Genomic DNA, 21133 nt, shown 5'->3' with positions numbered 1-21133 from the left:
TAATTTCATAGACACCCTGGTAAATTTGAGCTGAGCTGTCTAATAATACCACAGGGTGGCGTAAGAGTAACTGAATTGTTCCACAATTTTACCAGGCATATCTTCAAACGGAACTCATATTTCAAGTTTGAACTCCATATGCGCTATAATAGTCTAGTAATCCATCATCTTTGAAGGAAAAAAAGAACCCCTTACTAGGCATAACCATAATTTGAAGTCATTAGAAAACAATGGCATGTCATGACTAACCAATTTTGTATTTTTATTCTTTCAATACATTTTTATCATTGCATATGGATCCACCTATAGACTATCAGTTAGAGAAGGTGATGTTTACAACATGTGATAACAGTAACCTTTATAAAAGTTTAGTAGTAGGCCTAGCAACGAAAACGTCCGTAATTGGGTCGAAATTGCAGAACAGTCCCACTGGGCACAGACATCAAATTCAAAGTCTATTCCTCGTTGGTTCAATGTAATTTTATTGAAAATACATTGAAACAACGCTGTTTCAACCAGTGGGGTGTAAGACCCCAAATAGGCGTGATTGACCATTTCCAGAAGCGTCTCGTATTTTAACAGCTGATTCAACGGGTTGACAATGAATTTAAAAAATGTCGATGAATAACAAACGTATTCAAATTCTTGAATGGCTCATAGGCTATGAGTTGACTTTAAAAAGTTTGTGAAACGTGCCTATTATATTGGAGTAGGCTATTTATCTAGCCAACATTTAGAAAGAGGCCAAACATCATTTCACTACGTATTAGCGCTGTCATTATATTAAAATGTAATTATTCGACAAATATTTTCTGCAAAAATGTCAACATATCATGATATTCTTCATAGTGAAATGTATCCAAAGTGTTTATACAAACGAATGAATTAAACAAGTCACCCGCCAAAACAATATTTGTTTTAGATGGCCACTTTGTCAAATGTGTACCATGAATAACATTGACATTTAACAACCAACGCAAGTCTGGTTGCATTGGCATTTCTAAAGTAGCGGTGGTTTGATTTCCTTATAAAATCGTTTATTATAAGAGCCAGATTGTATAATTCACCTATTATAAATAACCAAAAGGAGAACTTGTTTTACTGATAAAGCAAAAGAGCCAATGAAGTTATGCACCGTGGTTATAGTATTTTGAAGCACAAATGAATCATTAATGGACCTATTTATAAAACGTTGCACACACACATTCTCTCTCACACACAGCACTCTCACACAGCTCTCACACACAGCACTCTCACACAGCTCTCTCTCTCCCTCTGTCTCTCTCCTTCTGATTCTTCATTCTTACTTTCGCCTTTCTTTGCATCCATCGGGGAGAGGGAGTCCTGTCCGTTCCGACAACACTGAACACTCACTCACTTCGCCTCACTTTGAGAGATTGTTGCACGACGGGGAAATGGTTAAACTGTATATGACATGGCCGCTCAAGTTGATAGCCAAGATTGACTAGCTGAAGACGGATAAATTAAGTTATCAACGCGCCTCAATTCTGACAAGCGAAACTCACTTTGCGCACCGGAGATTTAATTCAGTGGCTCATGGCCACACAAGTTAACCTTGTTGCATTTTCCACCGATACAGACAACAGTGATATGATTGTCCTTTGATAACACAACGGGATACCCACAGACTGGATGGGGCCCTACATCAAGCCAAGGTAACAATAGCCATAGGCTATGTTGATGTTATATCTCAACATTTACATTAACATAATGCTTTGATTGGCTGTCTGTTTTCCCCACTCGAAACCCCCTGCATCATAGGTTAGGTTCAGGTTTTATCATTGAAATAGATTTTTTCATTGGGTATTGAATTGACAAAATATAGCAATATTTTGTCAATGTTGTGAATATAGCTACGTTAGTTGAGTGTTTTAGTCTGAACTACTTGGCTAAACTATAAGCTTTGCGAGCGAGCCCTGCGGCGTGCAGATGGCTGGTAAGTTATTGTAGTCTACTTTAGTAGGAGGTAGTTTCCTGTTCGGCCACATAGTGGTACTATTCATTGGAAACGACGTGCGCATTTCTTGCCACCACCTTAAGTGTAAATGCCTTTCAGAGTTGATTCGCAGTGCGCTCGCGAGTCCGGTTTGCTTCAGCGGCATGTCCAAATCAGAATGAATTTGATACAGTTCTAATCAACTGGAAAATGGAAATATTGTTAATGCTGTCTGCGGAGTAAACCAGTACTCTCTCACAAGTTTACTCTCTCGGGTCACAGAAACTGACCCTAAAATAATGCGTTGTGAGTCATAAGTTAAAATAGACGTAACCCTTCGTTCTAAAACGGATCCATTGGGAGACAATACTGAAGAAACAAGACATTGGTCCCAGCGGAGAACACGGTGCGACGAAAGGAGAACTTATTTAAGTAAGTTGTTTTCAATTGGAATAGATTGCCTCTAGGCTATATATCCTACATGTAAATGTATTTTTCGTGTTTCAGTTGAAAACAGCCTGGAGCCTATAGACTGGATTCATTTTCTCTCTAAATTTGCTTTTGACTTAGGCTAGCCTACTAGCAATACAACTCCTATTAAGCATATGGTAGCAAATAACGAAATGTATTGTAATTAATTAATGTCACATCTTATGCATGTTATAAAGAGCAGCGTTAATTTAGTCACGCTCCAATACATCATTTCCCCAAAAGTCAGAAGTGTACATCTTGCCTTGCACTTGACAACAGTCTAATTGGTGAGAGTGAAAGTCACGGTGAGGATTCATGGGGTGAACTAAATGATAGGTTTACATGTCAGGGTATAGGAGGACAAGGCGCACATAACCACCGTAGCCTTTCTGGAAAAGGGAGATAGGTCATCACTTTAGGGTGTTCCACACATTTAGACGCACTCAAGTTCTCAGATAACGCGTCTAGAGTGCTGCACACGCAGTGATAACGTTTTAATAGAGAGCCCTCGTATGCACTGACGCCAAATGAAAGCACGACGCGTGCAAAGTGATGTTTAAAACCACTAAAAAGGAAATGTAGTTGATTGTGGCAATATCCGGATAATTGCTTGAAAGATTTCTTTTTTTCGTCCCTTAAACTTGTTGACACTGGGAGTGACAACCAGTTAGGCTATAAAGGGCACAACGTTCCACTCAAGTTGTATTCTAAATCATCTACAATTGAAATGCAGTAGCCTTATTGCCATTTGGACACATTTCGATTGTTTATCCTGATTTAAACGGTGCCAATACTCTTCAGCGAAGGTTAATTGTCTGTACTCTGTGCATGGTTGACCAACTGAGAAGCACATTCCCGTTGTAAAATAGTGTCTGTTTGAAAAACAATCTGACGACGGGACCGTCCACGGACCGCGAGGCTGAAGTTGATCTCGTATGGCATTTTGTTTTGAGCAGGTGCTCTGGGTTGAAGTTCCCTCATAAGGTAAAGTGGCATTAGAGTGCCGTACACGTCCAAATGGCAGATTTATAAATAGGCTGCCAATTCAGCACATTGTCCCGGGACGGCATTTATACAAGGGCTGTGATATCCACTGTCTGGGAAACCTTAGAGTCACTGCGCACTTGCAACTCGCCTGGATTTAGCCAACCTACTGTTGCATTATATCGACCATTTGAGTTGACCGTTCATTTTGTCGTTCATTCAGCAGTCAATTCTGATATAATTTGACACAAATGAAGCATTCGTTATCCTTTCGCACTGAACTTTTACAGTAGCCTATAAACCTAAGAATTAATGTATTTTATTGAATTGGTCCCATCATACAAGTGCTTATAGGTTTGGCGCTTGTAACTTTCCCCAAATTAGGCTATCATGTCCAACTATTTGTGCCTATATTTAAAAAACACATAGGCTTAAAATGATACATACTTTAAAGTAAAGTAATACACCTTGCATTGAGAACTGTGACTCATTGTCTCATATTTAGGCAATGATTAGCAATTGTGTTTTTCTTGTTGTGGATAAATGTATATCAAAAGCCATTTCTGGATATCTTTGGTTAAAATAATACTTTTCGAGTTGTGCAGAGTTTTTATGCTGGTGAACAGAATAAAATGTACCGCTAGCTGTGCAGTGCTGTCTGCTCACTGGGGATGTTTTGATGCTTTCAATCTTGAAGTTCATTTGAAGATAGGCCTACTGTGTCGATACTGAGCATTTATAAAATATTAGCATTACATATAAAGTAGTTCAATATGCATTAGGCTAAACATGAGTTCAGGTCCTTACCAATTTTGAGAAACACCAGAGGATCTTCTCCCATAGACCCTTGTCACATGAACATTCCAGAGAGATGTTGTCCTTAAGCTATATTGTACCCAATAGCTGTCATTTTTACTTATGATTCTGACTTCCATTTTATTTTTCCTATTATATAAAAATGATAGGATCATGTTGTTTTAGTCAGAGATCCTATATAAGTCTTATATTTAATAATGTGGTTTTAGAAAATGTTTTCCCCAATCTAACTGAAAGATGCAATTTGCATTGTGATTGTGTAGAACATATAATTGGCTATAAAACTACGGTTCTGATCTTTTTCTCGAAGTTCACTGCAGTTGGCCTTCAAGACACTGTGTTTTTGAGCTTGTTTCCCTCAGATTATATCAGAACTTCAAAATCATTGAAACATTTGCTGTGACTTGTAAATGAATAAGGATGAAGAGTTATTTTCAGAAATCTCTGATAAGGCCGTCATTGTAAATACGAATGTATTCTTAACTGTCTCGCCTAGTTAAATAAAGATAAATAAAAATAAAATACAAAATGAAAATGAAAATAAACGCTGACGTCAAAAGAGTTTCAATTTGCAGCAGAGTGAAAGAGTAGATGTAGTGAAAGGACCTTTTGGCTTTCTCTTTCATCTAGGTGACGTTCTCTTAGCGAGACGAAAAGGGGCAAACAGTTGCAGGCGATTTACAGGTGAGGGTGTTTATCAGCTGAGAGAGAGAGAATGTAAGTTATGGACTTAGATTGGCACAATTGGCTGCTCTCATTAGCAGCTTGCCTGCAGCCTTTGATGGTTATTACCATGGTAATAACATAGCAATGGACACCAGGTATGTTTCACTGAGACACGTAATAGTTTTCATAATGACTAATATACATTTGTTAAAGAATTCATATTTATTAATGTTGCTTGTTTTTCCTCATTATTCGGACCCTGTTCTTTTGTTGTCATTTTGTCTGGCTTGTCCTAATTAGATTAATCTCATGCTGCTTTGAAACACGATGTATGTATTCTTATTTCTATGAGCTAAATCGGGTACATTTTTTCTGCATGTTGTTTTTAGATAAAGTTTGTCAGTCACCTTTAAATTGGAAATAAACAAACAGCTTTATTCTAGGATGTCAAAGTCAGAAAGTCACAATAATTTGTCAGGCTTCAAAAGACACCTACATTGGACATGTTGTACAAACAGACATTAAACATTTAGCCGTAAGTATTTCTCTCCACGTCGTAAGTAGGCTACATATTCGCCAGCCTATACTTATCTGCGGCTCTACGACACACCCAAATTGCAGTCTTGCTGCCGAAAAATAAAGGTCGAAGCTCTGGTGAATGAGCACTTGAAATACAGCCGCAGATGCCTGTAAGGTTTTCAACCACAATGCCAGTTGCGTGGGGGGGGGGGGGGGGGGATTGTATTGCTTTCTATTTTCCCTCCACCATATGACCTTGGAGCCCGATTTCCCATTTTGCCCATTTTCTTTCTCCTGCTTACTCTCAATGGTTCTGATGATGACCTATCCTTTTGGGGGCTGTTGCTGTAACACCTGCTCCCCAACCATCCAATTAGAAGTCTGAATGGGATCGTACCTGACAAACCAGCAATAATGACAACCCAAACTGTGCTTGGGCTTCGTCCTGCAAGAGCTACTTCCCACTGGGCACACCAGGTCATTTCAACGTGAAAATGTGGGTCATATTTAGTTGAGACGTTGAACTTGGAGATTGTAACCATTTTGTCTCCCACTCAAAGACAGCCAGAAGTTCGTTGAATTTTCAATGTGTTATCGCTGCGCTTTCAACCATTTAAAAGCACAACCACTGCGTAGACACCTGTCATAATGACAACTAGCGTAGCCAAGTCAGCAAATTACTACAGTCTGAAGACACAAATCTGATTTGGTCAACTTGCTGTTTGGACAGTCAATATTCCTAAATGGATTTGAAAAACAAAACTGATTGGAGCGTTAAGGCCTGCAGTGTGAACAAGGCTTTATTAGCAGTTGGTCTACAAATTAATCATATGTTATGTTGCATTTACGTCTCCATCTCAACCAATAATCATAGTTAAAGAATAGGACTAAATCAATTCAAACTTCATGTAAAGTGCATTTAAAGTTAGATTTTTTTGGTTGAGATGGAGACGTGAATCCAACATATCAATTATCAATTTGTAGACAAACTGGAATTAAAGCCAAACTAAATCAGTGGCACAGATGGAACTATCCAATCAGAAGATACATCTCTTTAAATGTTTACTTTGACAACCAAACATAATTCAATATCCAGTTTGTTTACAAATTAATAATTAATATGTTGGATTCATGTTTCCATTTCAGGCAAAAAATATAAGTTGACAATAAGACAAAATTGATCTAATCAAACTTTAAATATAGTTTGATTTAGTCCTATTCTTTAGGTTTTATTTTTGGTTTAGAAGGAGATATGAATCCAAAATATTAATGATTAACTTCAAGATTACATTTGAAATCAACCAAAGCTTGAAACCCTAGGCCTGGATGTCGATCAAGGCAGCCCCCCGCACCTCGGGGTCGGGTTAAATGTGGAAGACACATTTCAGTTGCAGGCATTCAGTTGTACAACTGACTAGGAATCCCCCTTTCCCTTTCCCTTTATGTATAGTGTATTTTTAGTTGAACCCTTTGTTGACTTGAAACAAAAGCTGTTGATGACTTAACAAATTCTATATAAGCCTAAATAGTATAAATGATGATACTATACCCCCCCAACTGATCAGTCTGTCATGCAAAGAGCAGGTGTTCTTCTGTGACTTATAAAGTACTATGGTAACAGATAATAGGCCCTGTTAAACCTACTCTTTGGAATGACTGTTGGCAACAGTGTATATATTTAGTTATTAAGACATCTCTCAACCATCATTCTGACCATAGCACATTGGTAGTAGTCAGTGACAAATATGAAAGCTAAGCAAGGCTGGGATTTGGTTAAAGTCCTGGATATGATACCAAATGAATAACTGAAGATCTCCAGTAGGAGGTGCTGCCCAGTCTTTTTTTCCCTCCAGATCGTTGAAGATCTGACATTGTTTCCAAGGTACAAATTCAACATATTTTGGAATATTTTTATTCTGTATAGGCTTAGTTTGTTCAATCTGTCAATTAGGTTAGTATTGTGGAGTAATTACAATGTTGTTGATCCATTTTCAGTTTTCTCATATCACAATCATTAACCTCTGTAATTGTTTTAAAGTCACCATTGGCCTCATGGTGAAATCCCTGAGCGGTTTCCTTCCTCTCTGGCAACTGAGTTAGGAAGGACGCCTTTATCTTTGTAGTGACTGAGTATATCGATACACCATCCAAAGTGTATTTAATAACTTCACTATGCTCAAATGGATATTCAATGTTTGCTTTTTTTTACCCATCTACCAATAGGTGCCCTCTTTGCTAGGAATTGGAAAACCTCCCTGGTCTTTGGTTGAATCTGTGTTTGAAATTCAGTGCTAGACTGAGGGACCTTCCAGATAATTGTATGTGTGGGGTACAGAGATGAGAGTCACAAAAAAAAACTATTATTGCACACAGAGTGAGTCCATGGAACTTATTATATGACTTGTTACACAACTTTTTTCTCCTGAACTTATTTAGGCTCGCCATAACAAAGGGTTTGAATAGTTATTGACTCAAGACATTTCAGCTTTTCATTAATTTATAAAAATGTCAAAAAACATAATTCCACTTTGTCATTATGGGCTAATGTGTGTAGGCCTGTGACACAACTTAATTTAATAAATGTCAAATTCAGGCTGTAACACATTTTGAAAAAGTCAAGGGGTGTGAATATTTTCTCAAGTCCCAATACATTGACAAATCTACTTTGAAACAACCTTGATTGAACCTTTCACTGCAGTGAGCTAAATCAGGGCCACACAGAGTGAATCTTGGTAGCCCTAAACAAATCTACTTTGAAACAACATTGATTGAACCTTTTACTGAGGTGAGCTAAATCAGGGCCGCACAGAGTGAATCTTGGTAGCCCTAAACAAATCTACTTTGAAACAACCTTGATTGAACCTTTTACTGCAGTGAGCTAAATCAGGGCCACACAGAGTGAATCTTGGTAGCCCTAAACAAATCTACTTTGAAACAACCTTGATTGAACCTTTCACTGCAGTGAGCTAAATCAGGGCCACACAGAGTGAATCTTGGTAGCCCTAAACAAATCTACTTTGAAACAAAAGTATACACCACACATATATGGTTATGTGCTTTAAAAAAATAAGAAACCTGTATTATCTACCATGTCAGATATAGAGTTGAAAAGTATTCCATTTTGAGTTTGCATCCTAATATTACACTTTAGACTGAACTATAAAACTGTTAGACATAGAGACACCGTATTTTTGTCGTAAAATATAATAACTTTATTAATTATGAAATTATGAAAAATATGAATAACATTCCACCCATGAGGCCAAAAAGGGTGCTTCATTGACTGCAGGAAAGGGCTACCCAGTTTGTGCCCTGTAGGTTAAGTGTGTATGCGCCCCTCTCCCTAAATGTACTTCGCCATTAGATATCTTGGAAGAACATACCCCTTAAACTCACAGAAACCAAACCAGTGCTTTTTCATTCCCCAACCCATAGCAGTAATTCTCCTGTGTCTCTAGTCTCCAAAACACGTGTTTCTCCTCTTTGTGATCCCCTTACCGCTCTGCTTTGACCTCTGTCCCCCTTTGAAAACATTAAACCCATGGTAGTCTGGTCTTTGAGGGAATCCTTGAACATGTTCCCAGCATTTCTGAAGCTAAAAGTGGCACATGGCCGTGCCTGCAGGCTGCAGCATAGGGAGAATGTAGCAGTACTTTTGAGTGGTTTTAGACAACAGGCCTCAACAAAGGACCGTGGCAGTATCAACACAACCTCCAAACTGTGACTTCCAGCACCACCCAACAGGGAGAAAACCGCTGTATCAGCAGCCATCTTAATCATCGGCCACCATGTTTATTTAGGCTTTCAAAGATAATACCTGGAGGATTCCGTGTAAAGCCCACAGGAAATGACATGAGCCAGCAATGAAGTAACCCAAAGCCAATTCAATGATGAATGACAAAGTTCCCTGTTACTAGCTCTGACTTTGCAATCGAATTGTTGATTGGAGATGTTTGGTCATTTTTGTATTATGTTGTATTTATAAATTGTGTATATGCAGGGCTCCCTTGTAAAACAGATCTAAACCTCAATGCTAAAATTAGAGTGAAATAAAATCTAATCAATTGCTCCCAAGTGGTGCAGCGGTCTAAGGCACTGCATCTCAGTGCTAGAGGTGTCACTACAGGCACACTGGTTCGAATCCAGGCTGTATCACAACCAGCTGTGATTGGGAGTCCCATAGGGCGGCGCACAATTGGTCTTGCATCATGTGGGTTTGGCCGGTGTAGGCTGTCATAGTAAATAAGAATTTGTTCTTGACTGACTTTCCTAGTTAAATAAAGGTTATATAAAAAAAATCTGACCCTGATTAGAAGGGATTAAAAAATAAAGTGGAATTGGCTTTGAGATCCATAGTTGAATTTGTGGGAGATCTACAGGCACTCAAACACCCCTGATACTCACATGGTTTGTGCAAACCAGATCAGTGTCATGTATTTATATTCACCGCTGTACTGTCTGGGGCCTCATTTATAACCGTTTTGTAAATATCACACTAAATATCTGCGTGCGCCATGAAAAGAATACGTACGTCTAAAAAATATATAGATTTATCAACTTGGCCCACGCCATACATAAACCCACGCCATACATAAACCCACGCCATACATAAACCCACGCCATACATAAACCCACGCCATACATAAACCCACGCCATACATAAACCCACGCCATACATAAACCCACGCCATACATAAACCCACGCCATACATAAACCCACGCCATACATAAACCCACGCCATACATAAACCCATGCCATACATAAGCCCACGCCATACATAAACCCATGCCTTACATAAGCCCACGCCATACATAAACCCATGCCATACATAAGCCCACGCCATACATAAACCCACGCCATACATAAACCCACGCCATACATAAGCCCACGCCATACATAAACCCACGCCATACATAAACCCACGCCATACATAAACCCACGCCATACATAAACCCACGCCATACATAGGCCCACGCCATACATAAGCCCACGCCATACATAAACCCACGCCATACATAAACCCACGCCATACATAAACCCACGCCATACATAAACCCACGCCATACATAAGCCCACGCCATACATAAACCCACGCCATACATAAACCCACGCCATACATAAACCCACGCCATACATAAACCCACGCCATACATAAACCCACGCCATACATAAACCCACGCCATACATAAACCCACGCCATACATAAACCCATGCCATACATAAGCCCACGCCATACATAAACCCATGCCATACATAAGCCCACGCCATACATAAACCCATGCCATACATAAGCCCACGCCATACATAAACCCACGCCATACATAAACCCACGCCATACATAAGCCCACGCCATACATAAACCCACGCCATACATAAACCCACGCCATACATAAACCCACGCCATACATAAACCCACGCCATACATAGGCCCATGCCATACATAAGCCCACGCCATACATAAACCCACGCCATACATAAACCCACGCCATACATAAACCCACGCCATACATAAACCCATGCCATACATAAGCCCACGCCATACATAAACCCACGCCATACATAGGCCCATGCCATACATAAGCCCACGCCATACATAAGCCCACGCCATACATAAGCCCATGCCATACATAGGCCCATGCCATTCATAAGCCCACGCCATACATAAGCCCATGCCATACATAGGCCCACGCCATACATAAACCCATGCCATACATAGGCCCATGCCATACACAAGCCCACGCCATACATAAGCCCACGCCATACACAAGCCCACGCCATACATAAGCCCACGCCATACATAAGCCCACGCCATACATAAGCCCACGCCATACATAAGCCCACGCCATACACAAGCCCACGCCATACATAAGCCCACGCCATACATAGGCCCATGCCATACATAAACCCACGCCATACATAAGCCCACGCCATACATAAGCCCACGCCATACATAAACCCACGCCATACATAAGCCCACGCCATACATAAACTGTGTGCTCATGAAAGAACAATAAAACTCTGTCCGGAAAACACCCTCCATTCACCTTTTATGGTGTATACTTTGGCACAATTGGAATTAGGCCACGGCAGTTTGTAAAAGGAAGGGAAATAACGTATTTGATCACATTTCTGAAGGGAGCTGGAAAAATAATTTTTAAAACAAACATGCTGTCAATATCGGATGCCTGTCTGTGCATTCTGCAAGATTGATTGTCCAGTAGTGGCCAAAAGTTTTGAGTGACACAAATATTAATTTCCACAAAGTTTGCAGCTTCAGTGTCTTTAGATATATTTTTGTCAGATGTTACTATGGAATACTGATGTATAATTGCAAGCATTTCATAAGTGTCAAAGGCTTTTATTGACAATTACATGAAGTTGATGCAAAGAGTCAATAAATATTTGTAGTGTTGACCCTTCTTTTTCAAGACCTCTGCAATCCGCCCTGGCATGCTGTCAATTAACTTCTGGGCCACATCCTGACTGATTGCGGCCCATTCTTGCATACTCAATGCTTGGAGTTTGTCAGAATTTGTGGGTTTTTCTCAATGGGATTAAGGTCTGGGGAGTTTCCTGGCCATGGACCAAAAATATTGATGTTTTGTTCCCCTGAGCCACTTAGTTATCACTTTTGCCTTATGGCAAGGTGCTCCATCATGCTGAAAAAGGCATTATTCGTTACCAAACTGTTCCTGGATGGTTGGGAGAAGTTGCTCTTGGAGGATGTGTTGGTACCATTCTTTATTCATGGCTGTGTTCTTAGGAAAAATTGTGAGTGAGCCCACTCCCTTGGCTGAGAAGCAGTCCCACACATGAATGGTCTCAGGATGCTTTACTGTTGGCATGACACAGGACTGATGGTAGCGCTCACCTTGTCTTCTCCGGACAAGCTTTTTTCCGGATGCCCAAAACAATCGGAAAGGGTATTCATCAGAGAGAATTACTTTACCCCAGTCGTTAGCAGTCCAATCCCTGTACCCTTTGCAGAATATCAGTCTTTCCCCGATGTTTTTCCTGGAGAGAAGTGGCTTCTTTGCTGCCCTTCTTGACACCAGGCCATCCTCCAAAAGTATTTGCCTCACTGTGCGTGCAGATGCACACTTAAAGTTGATTCACCTGCCTGCTGCCATTCCTGAGCAAGCTTTGTACTGGTGGTGCCCCGATCCCGCAGCTGAATCAACTTTAGGAGACAGTCCTGGCGCTTGCTGGACTTTCTTGGGCGCCCTGAAGCCTTCTTCACAACAATTGAACCGCTCTCCTTGAAGTTCTTGATGATCCAATAAATGGTTGATTTAGGTGCAATCTTACTGGTAGCAATATCCTTGCCTGTGAAGCCCTTTTTGTGCAAAGCAATGATGACGGCATGTGTTTCCTTGCAGGTAACCATGGTTGACAGAGGAAGAACAATGATTCCAAGCACCACCCTCCTTTTGAAGCTTCCAGTCTGTTATTCAAACTCAATCAGCATGACAGAGTGATCTCCAGCCTTGTCCTCGTCAACACTCACACCTGTGTTAATGAGAGAATCACTGACAGGATGTCAGCTGGTCCTTTTGTGCCAGGGCTGAATTGCAGTGGAAATGGTTTTTGGGATTCAGTTCATTTGCATGGCAAATAGGGACTTTGCAATTAATTGATCATCTAATCACTCTTCATAACATTCTGGAGTATATGCAAATTGCCATCATACAAACTGAGGCAGCAGACTTTGTGAAAATTAATATTTGTGTCATTCTCAAAACTTTTGGCCACGACTGTATATCGGAGACCAGAACGCCTGGCTACAGCTCACACTTCTATACAAAGGATGACATGTTGTTCAATATTTGGTTTATCAATAGATTATTGTGTTTCCTGCCTTGGTATAGGCTCTGAGATGAAATAGGCCATGATGTCACACTCCTATCGCACAGCAGTGCTGTAGCTTACCCATACTGTCAAATATTTTATATAAGCAGTAATTTATGCTGTATCTAACAAAGGACCGTGACAGTGTCTGAAAAAGAAAACAAAGGATGGCAAAATAGGTGTGGACCTGTCAGCAGAACTTTTGAATTCAACAATGTTTTGCATTCACTTTTCCCCCCAACCTAAATAGGCTGGACTGCCCACGAATTCTGAAATATTGTCTAAGGCTATTTAAAACAATTTGAAGTTTCAGTAGGCTAGACACAGTAGTAGCATACATACTTCAAAGTAGAATATCAACTGTCTTGATGTTCACCTGTTAAATGTGTCTGTAGGCCATAAACCACACTGCCTATGAGATCACATACAGCCAATGTATAGCCTATCTATTTACATAGACCCAATTAAACGAGAGATGCGCATGTTGATTTGTTATATGGGTACTTCAGGAATATGAACCCATCACGGCCAGAAAATGTAAGGAATATATTCTGCAATGGTTATGAAAATAAAATAAAATAAATTATTATGTCTAATTAGTGTAAATCAAAAAAATATAACACCCTCAATTTATTTTAGTTCTTCTCACTAATGGCAAATGGCTGCATTATGTATTTTATGAATACGTGTGTCATCATAGCCCCCATTGGTATGTAGTGTAATACTTACAATACAATAATTAATCCACTAGATTAGAAGGTGTGCGTACGCGTGGTTTAAAAGTTTGTGTGCAGGAAAGGACATGCTCATGTCAACATTTGCAGGAAAACTGTGGCACACACATTTTGGGGTATATTTTGTACGTTTGCTCAGTTTATAAATGAGGCCCCTGGAACTCCTGTCATCGTACATTTTTATTCCTGCTTTTTTCAAAGAAGGAATCATTGTAAAAGAGAAAATACATAATTTTTTCTCAATCAGTCAGTGACTGACATCTTAACTTGCGAGGTAAAGCCAAATGCACTGACGTCTTGACTTGTGAGGTAAAGCCAAAAGCACTGACGTCTTGACTTGTGAGGTAAAGCCAAAAGCACTGACGTCTTGACTTGTGAGGTAAAGCCAAAAGCACTGATGTCTTAACTTGCGAGGTGCAGACAAAGGCACTGATGTCTTAACTTGCGAGGTGCAGACAAAAGCATGTGTCAAAGAGCTCTGGAAAAAAATTCCTCTGGAAGAAAACTGCTGCATTTGTTGGTCTCCTTGGTTTTAGCCAATGGCGTGCTGACTTTTGGATTGTTGACAGAGTGAGATGGCCGAGTAGTGACTGAGTAGTGACTGAATATTGACTGGCCGTCAGTGAAACGTAAAGCCCTCTTATTCCACTGCAGCATAAATGTCTTAATTAGTAGATTGTCATAATACCTCATTAGCTGTTTGTAAGACAGAAAGTGGCAGCAGATTTAGTTCAGAGAACTTTGCTTTGCGTCTTCAACTTCCAGTCAAAACAATCCTAAATGATGAGACCTGCAACCGGAAATGGCTATGAGCAGGTTATAAGTAGGGTATGAACAGGCTATGAATGGTCTCCAGGAATGATGAGATATGCAGCATGAATGGGCTATAAACAGGTTATTAACAGGCTATGAACAGGCTATGGTTGGTCTCCAGGAATGAGACATGCAGCATGAACCTGCTATGAACAGGTTGTAAACAGGCTATGAATGGTCTCCAGACCAGGAAGCTTACATTCCCCGACGCCGTCTTCCACGAGCACGCCAGCCGACAGAATGCAGAAAGGGAAACTAGGAAAATATGAACACTTGACTTGGATCAAAATGGAAAACAAATCATAATGAAGCGAAGCTTGGCTTCCTTTCCCATGTGTCAGGCGAAGAAAAATGGCCTTCCTTCTGGAACAAAAGAGGCGCTGTAGAAGAAAGCTGTGAACAAGTTGCCATATCAAATAACAAAACATAGACTAGCTTTTGTAAGGCTCCACTCCCACGCATTTCATTGTGTGCTCTACGCACGGTCAAAAGGCTGACACCAGACGTGGCCAACAAAGAGTGAGAAGGTGTTGATGTTTGTCTGTCTGCGCCACATCGTCTCCAGGTGGACATGTGAGAGTCACCTCGAGAGTTCTCTTGAGTCGCTGGGAGCAACGCTGCTTTTGGCTCGATCATTGCACACTACAGTGGTTACCACCTGCATGGCTGTCTAAGTGGTATTTCTATTTATCATCATGTTATTACTAGTGTTAATACCGTTTGTGTTCATGAACATACTGTTAACAATGGTTTGCAAGAATTAGATGTTGAGTTAAGAGCTTTTTTAAATGTATGTGTTCCATGAATCCTATTGGCAGAGCTGGATTTGAACCTCCAGCCTGAGCAGTGCACCATTGACAAATGGCTCTTTTACAAGATCCTGTGATTTGTTCTCTGTGGTATTAACATACTGTACATTTAGAGTTAGTCTTATTCTGGATGTGGTTGAAAAAGGGAAATGTGCTGAAATGTTGTAGCGAGGGTTTGTGGTTTGGCCTCCCATGCAGTTACCATGAGCCTCTCTGACCATCTGAAAGGGCTGCTGAAGCTGGGACACACCACACAGAGAATAATACACACAGATGGATACACTGGCATAAAACACACACACACACACACACACACACACACACACACACACACACACACACACACACACACACACACACACACACACACACACACACACACACACACAGTAGTATTCCAAGGTCTTGTAGAGACAGGGCCTTGTGTGGGTGGGGTCTCGCCACAAAGATGGAATATGTATTGATATGTGCCATAGTATGTGTGCTCATGTCGAGATGTTGTGCAACATATATTGGTGCCTGGATGAAAAGCTCCAGCCTTCAGCTTTACCAGCCCACACTTCACCACTCGCACAGTGGCCACTACTAATGGGACGGGGCGGCACCGCTCAGGGTGTGAGGCCTCAAACGAGTATGTGGTCAGAACGCCTGGGGAAGGATGCTGGTTCCACCCAGCATGCCCCTATAGCTGACGCTCATTGGTCGGTGGCCAGCTGTCAATGCAGGCTGTTCCTGTGGTTTACAGCTTGGAGAGAGGCCTTTAATCAAACTGTGGTCATTATGAGGTGGTGGTGAGAGCTGGGACCACAGTAAGGCTGGCTATGTTTGGAGGCCTGGGAGGGGCCTACAGTAAGAATGGCTCTGTTTGGAGGCCTGGGAGGGGGATGGAACCACAGTATGACTGGCTCTATTTGGAGGCCTGGGAGGGGGATGGGCCCACAGTATGACTGGCTCTATTTGGAGGCCTGGGAGGGGAATGGTCCCACAGTAAGACTGACTCTGTTTGGAGGCCTGGGAGGGAGATGGGCCCACAGTAAGAAGCTCTGTTTGGAGGCCTGGGAGGGGGATGGGCCCACAGTAAGACTGGCTCGGTTTGGAGGCTTGGGAGGGAGATGGGCCCACAGTAAGAAGCTCTGTTTGGAGCCCTGGGAGGGGGATGGGCCCACAGTAAGACTGGCTCTGTTTGGAGGCCTGAGAGGGGGAGTGGCCAGGGGAAAGGGATGGGGCCCACAATAAGACTGGCTCTGTTTGGAGGCCTGAGAGGGGGAGTGGCCAGGGGAAAGGGATGGGGCCCACAATAAGACTGGCTCTGTTTGGAGGCCTGAGAGGGGGAGTGGCCAGGGGAAAGGGATGGGGCCCACAATAAGACTGGCTCTGTTTGGAGGCCTGAGAGGGGGAGTGGCCAGGGGAAAGGGATGGGGCCCACAATAAGACTGGCTCTGTTTGGAGGCCTGAGAGGGGGAGTGACCAGGGGGAAAGGGATGGGGCTGGGAAACCCAGAATAGAAATGCACTAGTACACTTTGATTGACAACCCTACATTTGAGCATGACTAGGTGAATAACATGGTAGTCTGTGTTTTATGAGTCCAATGATGGGACACAGTTCAAGAGACTAGTAGTAGGCTACATGTTTCTCACATGCCTTATTTGTGTACAGTATACTGTACAGCCATGTAAGCAGGAATCCTAGTTGCTGGGCTGCTGAGGCATACTGTTTCTGGATGACAGAGTATTGAACAGGGGCTTTGGCACCAGTACAGCTGACAGGGCTGGACTGCTACTGGACTGCATGTGACCTCATGTATACGATATGACTGATGGAAATTGAGGTCCACTGTATCAAAGGGTAACTCAACCCCCCCCCCCCCCCCTCCTCTTGTAACGGTAGCAGTGTGTACAGCAGCCCATCTGAATAGAATTACAGGCATTTCATGGGACCCAACTCTTGTGCTTTTAGCACCGCTAATGCTAACCTTGTGTTACCAGGCCTTTCAGCACCCGCAGTAACGTTAGCCTTGTGTTAGCATTCACCATGAGAAACCACTAACCAATTCACCTACAATTCGACCACAGAGTGGTTGCTCTGGCTAGCCGGACTTACAAAGATTTAAAAGCAAGTGTAGCTATAGGAGAAGTACTTTTCTGTAGCCTCCCAAATTCTTGGTTCCCTCTGTGAGGACCTCCCTTCAGGAGGACTGGAAAATAGCTGCCTCAGCTGGCTGTGCAGTGTAGCCTCCTTCTCAGGGAGCTTACACTGTGTCCCCCTTTTTAATATGGCAAATATAGGCTGGCTTGTGATGTCAATTGTTATTGCTGGATGCATGCTGTAGGAAAAATCCCATCTGCTTTTCTAAAGAGCCACAGTGACAAGAAGCTTATGTCATAAACTCTAGACTCTATTGTGGCAGCCCAGGTCTCTGTGTTGAAGTGTTGCTCGCTTAACTCGTACCCTACATTGTTAAACTTCACGCGTGTTTCCCGCCACTCTCAACACACAATAGGCTCTGTGCCTGCTTGTTCATGGTGTGCACAGGAAAAGGGTTAAGTGCCAACCTTTTGTGAGACAGATTGGTGAAAAAGAGCAGCCATAAATTATTATGTCATTGTGTAACACACATCTATAAGAGGTGGGGTCAGATGAAACATAATAATGATGTGTGCTTTTGATGGTGTCGAACAACTTCAAAACACATACGCCTCCTTTCTGACAGGCAAGTTTTCCATGGGCAATTGAAAGCCCCCCCCCCCCCCAAACAGACAATCAGAAGAGTGAAGAACTCACGTGTTTCACGTACACACAATATTAGGATCTGTGGGAATGATGAAGTTAGCAAAGTGGATACCTTGAGGATCGATATATCTTTGTTTGCCTCTTATCTAATCACACCCTCTCAAGCACAACCATTCCTACTTAACCTGTTTAACCTCCTTAGGGTTGTTCCGCCAAATTTGCATTTCACTTGATTAAAGTATTGGTCAGCACCCTAGAAGCTTGTCTTTAGAAAAAAGGTAGTAGAGACAGTAAAGAGACAGTAAAGAGACTGCAAAGAGACTGTGACAAGACTGTGGCGATGCCGAAAACTGGGGCACCACAAGGTACAGTCCTCACCCCTTTCTTGATATGAGAAAGCAGCTTCAGCACCCCACTCTAAAGACGAGGAGGAACTTTACAGTGAAAACGCTTGTCTGACATTTCCTGAATTAAAACCTCTTGATGCACCCATCCCGTTAGCGGGATTATTTTCGTCAACATTCGCTGAATTGTAGAGCGCCAAATTCAAATTAGATTACTAAAAATATTTAATTTTCATGAAATCACAAGTGCAATATAGCAAAACACAGCTTATCTTGTTGTTAATCCACCTGGCATGTCAGATTTCAAAAAAACTTTTCGGCGAAAGCATACCAAGCGTTTATGTAAGGACATCTCTCTCAGTAGACAAAACATTACAAACAGCTAGCAGCCAAGTAGATTGGTCACGAAAGTCAATAAAAGCAATCAAATGAATCGCTTACATTTGATGATCTTCGGATGTTTGCACTCAGAAAACTCCCAGTTACAAAATAAATTATTTTTATATCCAAAATATCTCCATTTGGTTGGCTCGTTATGTTCAGAAATCCACAGGCTTGAGCGGTCACGACATCGCAGACGAAAATTCCAAATAGTATCCGGAAAGTTCGTAGAAACATGTCAAACTTTTTTATAATCAATCCTCAGGTTGTTTTTACAATATATAATCAATAATATTTCAACCGGGACAAAAGCTTCTTCAATAGGAGAGAGAGAGAAATGTCTGCTCCAAGCTGTTGCACATGCAAAACACTGCTGGCACCCAGCCATACAATGACGTGATGTGATCTTTCTCGCTCATTTTTCAAAATAAAAGCCTGAAACTATGTCTAAAGACTGTTCACACCATGGGGAAGCAATAGGAAAGATAATCTGGTTGATATATCTTTAAATGGAGCGAAGGCAGGCAATGGAACAGAGAGATTTCAGGAAAAACAGCACTTCCTGGTTGGATTTTCCTCAGGTTTTCGCCTGCAATATCAGTTCTGTTATACTCACAGACAATATCTTGACAGATTTGGAAACTTTATCGTATTTTCTATCCTAATCTGACAATTATATGAATATTCTAGATTCTGGGCCTGAGAAATAGGCAGGTTCATTTGGGTATGTTTTTCATCCCAACAAAATACTGCCCCCTACACTCAAGAGGTTTAAGAAAGATTAGTCTAACTCCCCCATCTCAAAGACTAGTCTAACTCCCCCATCTCAAAGACTAGTCTAGCTCCCCCATCTCAAAGAATAGTCTAGCTCTCCGATCTCAAAGACTAGTCTAGCTCTCCCATCTCAAAGAATATTCTAACTCCCCCATCTCAAAGACTAGTCTAGCTCTCCCATCTCAAAGAATATTCTAACTCCCCCATCTCAAAGAATAGTCTAGCTCTCCCATCTCAAAGAATATTCTAACTCCCCCATCTCAAAGACTAGTCTAGCTCTCCCATCTCAAAGAATATTCTAACTCCCCCATCTCAAAGAATAGTCTAGCTCTCCCATCTCAAAGACTAGTCTAGCTCTCCCATCTCAAAGACTAGTCTAGCTCTCCCATCTCAAAGAATATTCTAACTCCCCCATCTCAAAGACTAGTCTAGCTCTCCCATCTCAAAGACTAGTCTAGCTCTCCCATCTCAAAGAATATTCTAACTCCCCCATCTCAAAGACTAGTCTAGCTCTCCCATCTCAAAGAATATTCTAACTCCCCCGTCTCACCTCCTCAACACACTGTACACCTCCTTCCTTGCGTTCCATCATATGGTGGATTTGTGTTCCCCACTAAATCATTTCCCTGTCTCGCAGATTAAATCCACTGGAGAATTAGCTAGACCAGGGATGGGCAACTAGTCTAGCGGCCAGCTATCTAAATTTAGTAATCATGGTCAAATTATCGGAATTGCAGGAAATTTGCTGTAAAACAGCTCATTTTCCTTTTCACCCCATAGTTAAAGGATTATTGTTATAAAATTGCTAAATCTTCTATCCGACACATGGAACATTTTGTAGAATTGCAGCAAACTTGCTTTAAAACTGCACCATTTTCTCTACACCCCATGGCAAAATGTGTAGATTTGCACAAAATTAACTTTAGTTTCCCCTGTTCCCCACTGGACTCATTTACATTTATAGCACACATCAATTAATTACAGGCCTGCTCTGGCCTTGTAAATTAAAGCATGGCGGTTGATAATTGCCCTGACAGTTTAAATAGTTGTTGGGGCCATGACACAGTCGACCTAAGGTTGACGCTGTATAACCTCAGTTCAATACAGTGCTGTCAAATCTTTAGAGGTCTGATACTGCTCTGGGATCTGTTCCCTTGGTTGTGTTTTGTGGTCTTTATGGGTTCTTCTGATATCTCCACACAGGTCAGGAACTGTTTCTTTGTGTTTTTCTCCCTCTGACTTTTGTATTCGTACTTTCAAAGGTTTCAAGTTAAGGTGCATCTC

At 41.6% G+C, this 21133-nt stretch overlaps 1 protein-coding gene across 3 annotated transcripts in view; it reads left to right on the top strand.

The window, feature by feature from the left end:
• Positions 1-2024: 2024 nt before the first annotated feature.
• Positions 2025-21133, top strand: part of LOC115144716 (transcription factor SOX-6-like) — a 258270-nt gene continuing 239161 nt past the window's right edge. For all 3 annotated transcript variants that reach the window (XM_065002988.1, XM_065002987.1, XM_065002985.1), the window contains exon 1: positions 2025-2389. The gene's annotated coding sequence lies outside the window, so the exon portion shown is untranslated. The remainder of the gene's footprint in view (positions 2390-21133) is intronic.

The sequence above is a fragment of the Oncorhynchus nerka genome, linkage group LG17 (genome assembly GCF_034236695.1).
Source record: "Oncorhynchus nerka isolate Pitt River linkage group LG17, Oner_Uvic_2.0, whole genome shotgun sequence".
In the NCBI taxonomy this organism is placed as follows: Eukaryota; Metazoa; Chordata; class Actinopteri; order Salmoniformes; family Salmonidae; genus Oncorhynchus; species Oncorhynchus nerka.
The sequence above is the reverse complement of the archived record's forward strand: the minus strand, read 5'-3'. Positions and strand labels throughout refer to the sequence as shown.